The sequence below is a fragment of the Hibiscus syriacus genome, unplaced genomic scaffold (assembly GCF_006381635.1).
Source record: "Hibiscus syriacus cultivar Baekdansim isolate YM2019G1 unplaced genomic scaffold, ASM638163v2 tig00110621_pilon, whole genome shotgun sequence".
Classification (NCBI taxonomy): Eukaryota; Viridiplantae; Streptophyta; class Magnoliopsida; order Malvales; family Malvaceae; genus Hibiscus; species Hibiscus syriacus.
In genome coordinates, this window is record NW_024062802.1 from 2,674,743 (window position 1) to 2,682,561 (window position 7,819).

General features: G+C 32.9%; 1 pseudogene; it reads left to right on the forward strand.

The window, feature by feature from the left end:
• Positions 1 to 924: 924 nt before the first annotated feature.
• LOC120135945 lies at positions 925 to 6,560 on the forward strand (annotated as a pseudogene).
• Positions 6,561 to 7,819: the final 1,259 nt, after the last annotated feature.

The window sequence follows — 7,819 nt, forward strand, 5'->3', positions numbered from 1 at the left end:
AAGTTTGGTAAAATTATATATATGGTCTCTATTATATTATATTATGTTAAGTTATGTCATGTTATGTTGATTTGATTTTAATTGTCATTTATTTTTCTCTAATAAGATGATGACACATGTAGTAACAATTATCAAATGTATAATTATATCAAAATTTTTATCTGTCATGACATCTTCTTTGTTAAATGTTAATGATGACTTAATTATGAGAGGATTCTAATCTGACCATAGATATTTCTATTTTGTTAATTATATCACTTAAAAATTTGAATTATGCTAATCCAACTACTTACCAATAACATTTAATAGAGAATGTGACATGATAGTGAAGAAGAAGAAGAACTGTATTTTATTTTTTATTTATTAACTCATACTTGTAAGTGTATTTTTCAATTTTTTACTAGTCAACTCATATTTATGTTAATAGATTAACGAGAATTAACGATTGAGGAATTAGAATCGAATTGATCGATAAAATAAGGGACCAAACTACTAATATTTTAATAAATGACTAAAATCGATCAAACCAAAAACACAAGAGACTATCCATATAGTTTATCCTAAAATCTTAAATTTCTCAAATAGAAAAAAAAAATTAACCGCCAAAAGATCCGTCAAAGATCGGTCAAAGCTCCCCCGAATATCCCGTCCAGGATAAATCTGTCTGAACTTATTTAAAGGATAGTGCAATGTACCTAAAAACCTAAATATACCCGACTGTTGGATCTCTCGTTGCGAGGGATCGACGGCCAATATTCCGCGTGTGTTTTGAAGCAGCAAAAGTTTAGGATTGTGTGATTGGCCTTTGGTGGCTTTTAAGGAACAAGAAAAAAATTCTATTACACAGAAAGTTTCCTTTTCCTTTTTTTTAAATCAATATATTTTTTCTTTTCTTTTGAGTTTCGTTAGATATTCAGGGAGAAAAGAAAAGAAGAGAATAAAGCAGATGAGTTTTTTTTTTGGAAATATGTAATTAGGTTATTTGAAATTTTGTTGATTGCATTGATATTTTATGTTTTTGCTTGGTTTTACGTAATCTGTAATTCTGGTAAGAGGATCAAAGGCGGAGGAGACGAAGAGAGAAAGCGGGGTTTCTCTCTTCTCTTCTCGTTGTTGTGGTGGAAGCCAAAATCGTTGTTTTGGTTCGAAGAAGCTGCGGTGTGGTTCGGTGAAATCTAAAATCATGAATGTGATGCGTCGTATCAAGAGCATTGCTTCCGGTCGTCCTTCTGTTTCTTCCAATCCCGTGAGTTCTATTTTTTTTCGTTTCATAGATTTAATTGGCGCTATCTAAAGGCTAGAGAAATGGAACGGATTTTTGGATTATTTCTAAGCTTATCTCGTTGAAAAGATAGATTTTCATTGTCTTCCATGTGCAGCTAAATGCAGAAAATATGTCCTTTTGCTCCTATTATTTTTTAAATTCATCTATAGATTTAGCTGATTTTTATTTGTTTGTGTTTATTTTTTCATTTTAATATTTGTTCTCGTCGCTTAATTATTCCTTGCTTATATTATAGCTGGTTTATTTAAACTATTATTCTTTGAAACAATAGAGGAATGACATCATTCGCTGAGTTCTTTTGTTTTTTTCTTCATTGCTTTTGTTTTTTTTAATGGTTATTAGCCATGTTTTCTCAATTTTGTATCCGTTGATTGTGTTCTTTTCATTTATTGATCAATTTTGGTGGACCTCTTATTTGATTTTCTGATTTAAGATACCTTGATTTAAATTACATTACCGTATGAGCATAGTTTCACGTTTGCGCTTCTATGCATGTAATTGTCATAGGTTAACCTGTAGTTTTAGATTATATGTTTACCATGGAGGTTTATTTTAGACCAGGCATCAGTGGTTGGATTGTTTTAGAGCATTGTTTTTAGGTTGGTGATGGGTCAAATCACCATTATTGGTTTTTCCTAAGAACGGGTAATGCCCTAAACAAACTTCTTTTTCTTGGTAGGGGCTGTATTATTGAGGTAAAATTCTCTGCGGATATGTTATTTGCCTAGACTGTTGGGGACTTGGGTCCTTGTGACGTTAACAGCATTATGTAATTATGGACTGATTGGGTCCTTGTGATGTTAACAGCATTATGTAATTATGAACTGATTTCTAGAAAGGAAAGGAACTTAGAAAAATACATTTGAGCCTCGTCATTGTTTCTTTTTCTTGCCTTTACATCTACTGCAGAGCTATGAAGCAAAGTACAATGAAACACATGCATGGCACTTAACTTGAGACTTGACACATTAAATTTCAGACTGGTGTCTTTTGTTTTTAGTCCATGTATCTATTCTTACTGAATCTTAAGCTTAATCTTGGATGACTTTTGGATACCCAAGTGAGCCACATGATCTTATTCAATAGACAAGAGTGGTTTAAAGGAGGAGGCTGAATTGAATGTTAATCTGTTCACTTAAACATAATGAACATATGTAATTCTGTTCTGATGAAAAGAAAACATATGGATCTACAATGGGACTAGTATATAAAGATAGCAACAAAAAGGACTATTACTATGTTGACGCTTGGTTTCTTTAATCTTTAGGTTTTATGATTGATTTTTCTTTCTTTTTTCGTTTTTGGAAAATTATAATTTTCTCATAAGGGTGGGGATACTGGAACCAAGAGGACAAAGGTTGATCAAGAATCAGAACGTAAGGTAACTGAGGAATCTAATTTAGTTGAGAGGAGCACCGCTGATACAGGGGATAATATGGCTTCTTCAACACTGGAAGCTGTGGCCAGTACATCCTATGTAGCATCTGATGATAGAATTGAGAAACCATCTGTCGATCAGCTCTCTAATGAAATGCATGAAATGATATTAGAGATGAGGAAACAGCCGTCCAAGATGAGAAGGTGATTTTTGGGTCACTCTGTTTCAAACTTTTAGGCCTACATATATGTTGAAATTTCCCTCTTAAATATTGTCTTCATATCCATCTTGTTTTAAAATGATAACAAGGTATGCTGGAATGTCATCTAAGAACTTATTAACTTCTTGAAACTTAAAAAGAAAGAAGCCATTGATATAATTTGAAGTTTCTTTCGATGTTTACTTGAATTGAGCCTTAATGTGAGCAATGGATTGAATCGATGAGGAATAATTATTTTCTTTCAATCTTATGACTTGAATTGTCTATGGATTGAATCAATGAGGAAAATATCTACATATTCCACGGGCTATGGCTTGGGGTTCTGCAAGAGTTCTTCTGACCAACCTTTTTGGAAGTGTTACTTGATTTTATAAAATGATTCAAAGCTGTCTACAGCTATCTAGGTCCTTGGTTATTCCTAAGATTATTGTTTGTAACTTGTATTTCACAGGATATGGAGGCTACTGTCATTAATGGAAATGGAACAGAAGCAGGTCAGATAAGTTCATCTACTAGTGTGAATCAGAATGGGCAACAAAAACAGGTGATTTGATTTTTGGGTGACTTTTCTTTGAACATAACTGCTCATCTGGATTGTAAATTTTCCCATGTCCTTTTCTTTCTTGATGGAGTGGGAATAATTTTTCTTGTTAAGTCTGTTTGTTAGAATCTTGGTTTACATGTATGGTGTTCCATTTCATTTGATTATTCTATTTGGATTAAGCTGCAATTAACACATAACTTTGAAGTTTTTTTGGAAATGTTACTTGATTTTATGAAATGATTCGAAGTTGTCTAAATTTATCTAGGTCCTTGATTATTCCTAAAATTATTGTTTGTAACTTGTATTTTACAGGATATGGAGGCTACAGTTATTAATGGAAATGGAACAGAAGCAGGTCAGATAATTTCAGCTACTATTGGCGGTGAGAATGGACAACCAAAACAGGTGATTTGATTTTTGGGTGACTTTTTGTTGAACATAACTTCTCATCTGAACTGTAAATTATCCCATATCCTTTTGTTGTTTAAAAACACAGCAAAGCTCAATAGTTTGCTCAAGTGATTGTCATGTTAGAGTCTTGGTTTACATGCTTGGTGTTCCATTTCATTTGATTACTCTATTTGGATTAACCTGCAATTAACACATAACATTGCAATTTTTCCATGGGATGTAGACAATCTCATACAAGGTAGAGCATGTGATTGGCACAGGTTCATTTGGTGTTGTCTTTCAGGTATGCATTTATTGGCTCTTAACCATCTTCTTGCTTGTAACTTTTTGTCTCTGGTGTCTGCATTTATTCAGTATACTCTCTCTCTTTTAGTTTTACATAAGACTTTATGTTTATGATGTAGGCGAAGTGCTTGGAGAGTGGTGAATCTGTTGCTATAAAGAAGGTTCTGCAGGATAAAAGATACAAAAACAGGGAACTTCAGATTATGCGTATACTTGAACATCCTAATGTGGTTGAACTGAAGCGCTGTTTCTTTTCATCTACTGACAAAGATGAGCTATATCTTAATCTTGTTTTAGAGTATGTGTCAGAAACTGTTTACCAAGTTTCAAAGCACTACAGCAAAATGAATCAACATATGCCCATTCTTCATGTGCAGCTGTATGTATACCAGGTGATCCTTGCCTCAGCTTTGCTAATAAGTAGTGGTTGCAAAATTCCACCGGTTTGATTTTTGATCTAATGAATTTGACTATATTCTCTGTTCATATTGTGACAATCTATATTGCTTTTGAAGATTTTTCGTGGGCTAAATTATTTGCATCGTGTGGTTTGTGTATGTCATCGTGATATTAAGCCGCAAAATTTACTGGTGAGACATTCTTATCTTTTATCATAAGCTGGAAGTTGTCATAACTTGACAAATTTCTCATCAACTTGAATGCACTATAATGTGACACTATTTGTTTTTGTTGTGGTCAGCCATACTGCTTGTCTAAGGATTTATTGCGTATGTTTATGATATAACGTGGTTCTTGTCTGTGAAATTTTGTTGGCTTTAACATTTGATTGCTTTTGTTATTCTTCTGCTAATGTTTTTACTATTAATACTATTAATATTAGAGCTTATGTTGTGATATATTTTCAGGTCAATCCTCACAACCACCAGGTGAAGATATGTGATTTTGGTAGCGCAAAGATGTTGGTATGTTCAAGACATCAAATTTTTGGAAAGTTAGAAAGTCTTCTCTTCTTGTGTAAAATTTATACGAGATTTACTCTGCAATGTTTAGGTTCCAGATGAGCCTAACATATCATATATATGCTCAAGATATTTTAGAGCTCCAGAGCTTATATTTGGGGCGACAGTGTATACAACTGCTATTGATATGTGGTCCGTTGGCTGTCATGGCTGAGCTTCTGCTTGGACAAGTGAGTGCATAAATTCAAGTTTCTGTTACATTCAGATTGATATCAATTTATGTTCTATTTACCTCTCTAATACTTGCAAGTCTAACAATGCTTTAATAGCGTTCATGCTCCTCACATTCTCATTTTATGTATCATTTGATGATTATGAGCTCTGCTGATTTTATTAACATTCATGATAAGCGTTGCGACATTTAAACATTTTTTACGTATCACTTTTAGCATCTATTTCTTCAATGTCTCATTGATACTATCATTCTTTTCACCTTCTTCTTTATTTGATCAGATACTGGGTACACCAACCAGAGAAGAAATCAAATGCATGAATCCAAATTACAATGAATTTAAGTTCCCTCAGATCAAAGCTCATCCATGGCATAAGGTGAGCTGATTGGATCATCAGTTGTTACCTTATTATATGTTGTACATGAAAACGGAAATCTTATTCAAGTTATATTTTCAGATATTTCACAAGCGTTTGCCCCCTGAAGCAGTCGATCTTGTGTCAAGGCTGCTTCAGTATTCACCGAACCTACGTTGCACCGCTGTAAGTATTTTGAGACATATTATTGTTGTTTTCCGTTACATATGCGTTTGTGCTAGTATACTTGAACCTTGGGTGGGAACTTCAGTTTTGTAATTTATCAACCAGCCTTTGTGTTCTATATAATGCGAGTGACACTTCCCGGCTTTCAGTTGGAGGCATGCGCACACCCTTTCTTCGATGATTTAAGAGACCCCAACGTATGTTTGCTTAACGGCCAGGCCCTACCTCCTTTATTCAATTTCACAGATAACGGTGAGTTTCACCTCATCACTTCTTATTATTCTCTTAAAATTGCGGTGTTCGGGAGTTTCAAATGTCAATGGTTATGCAGAACTGGCTGGTGCATCTCCTGAACTGTGTCGACGTCTTATCCCTGAACATGCACGGACATAAATGATCGAGTGGGACAGCATCTGTTGGTGCCGCAAACTGGTTTTGGACGATGCTTAAGTTACCACGACAGACAAGCTTCACTGCCCCGTCTCTTCTAGTTCAGAGGTGACCACATTTATTCCTTGATAGTTTACGACCGAATACCCGAAATGATATTATCGGGATCAGGAGGCTATTGGATTCGAGGACCACAAACAATGGGTTCAGATGGTGCTTTGAGATGGGTGGGTTATTGCAGTTAGCGATAAGGTTTTGATAAATTTTTTCGATTACAATCTCATGTGTTTTGTTATTCTACTAATGAAAAAGATTACTCTTTTTCCATTTAAGTTTCGACCAGAGGAATTTCCACCTTTTCCGGCTATAATTTCGTATAAGTTCTAATGAGATTCAAATTTCACAAATATAAGGTTTATTTGGTTTGGTAAATACTATGGAATCAATGATTTTGTAAATCGAATATATATATTCTAATGATGGGATAGGATCCTATTTCGTATTAGATTACTCTTTTTAAATAATTTGAATTTATAACATTTCAATTTAAATCATTTATCGATTTATCAAGTAATATCAATTTTTAGTTATTAATTAACAAAACTAAATTCAATTTCAGGTACTACATTAGCAGTACATAACTAATAGCTTCTTAAAAATTATCTATATTCAACCTTAATCAGTAGCTCTATTTTATTTTATTATTTACCATATTATTAAACTTGCATTTAATTTAACAATTACAAACATTAATATACAATATCCATTGTTTATTTTAATCATTATCCATTATTACCAACATGACTAGCTTATAATTTATTACTGGTTATATCTAAACTAGTAGAAATCAACTATTATTATTATATACATGCCAACTAGAAATTTAAATTATATCAGATTGATGCAACTACTGATACTGTAGATATATCTCTTGATGAGTGTGATGCTTGATATTCCTTACTCCAATTTTTTGTTTTTTTACCTACGATTGAAAATCATTACATGTTAAGTATACACTTAGTGAGCCAACAATAATAACAATCAGTGCAATACAATGTATATATAAAGAAATAACGATACTCAATTCATCATTATCACTTTACCTATATTACCTTCATGTTACACATATTAACAGAAATAAACAATGTATATTAATTTCTTACCAATATACTTGTCATTTATTCCATGAGCTCATAAGCTTAATTATCTGCTTATAATTTATTAACCAATAAACTATAGCCCAAATATAAGCCTATGAGAACCCTGGGTACACGAGTCAAATATGCACCGAAGTGCTAATACACTTAAGGTCATGCCCACCATATGCACTAAGTGTCTTTTATATACACTATAGTGCTAAATCAAATATGCAACGCGCTGCTGGACTCTATGACATGTCAACTATACCACTCTCCCTCAATAACCTACTTGGGCATATAATCTATATTTATTTCATTCATGATATTGTATATCAACATAATTCAAAATTGGGCAGTTCATAACATTGATGATATAATATCATAAATAAACTAATTATCAATGCATTTTATATTAACTTTTGACATATTTAGAATATGTCAAATATATGATTATGACATAAATATCATGTCAA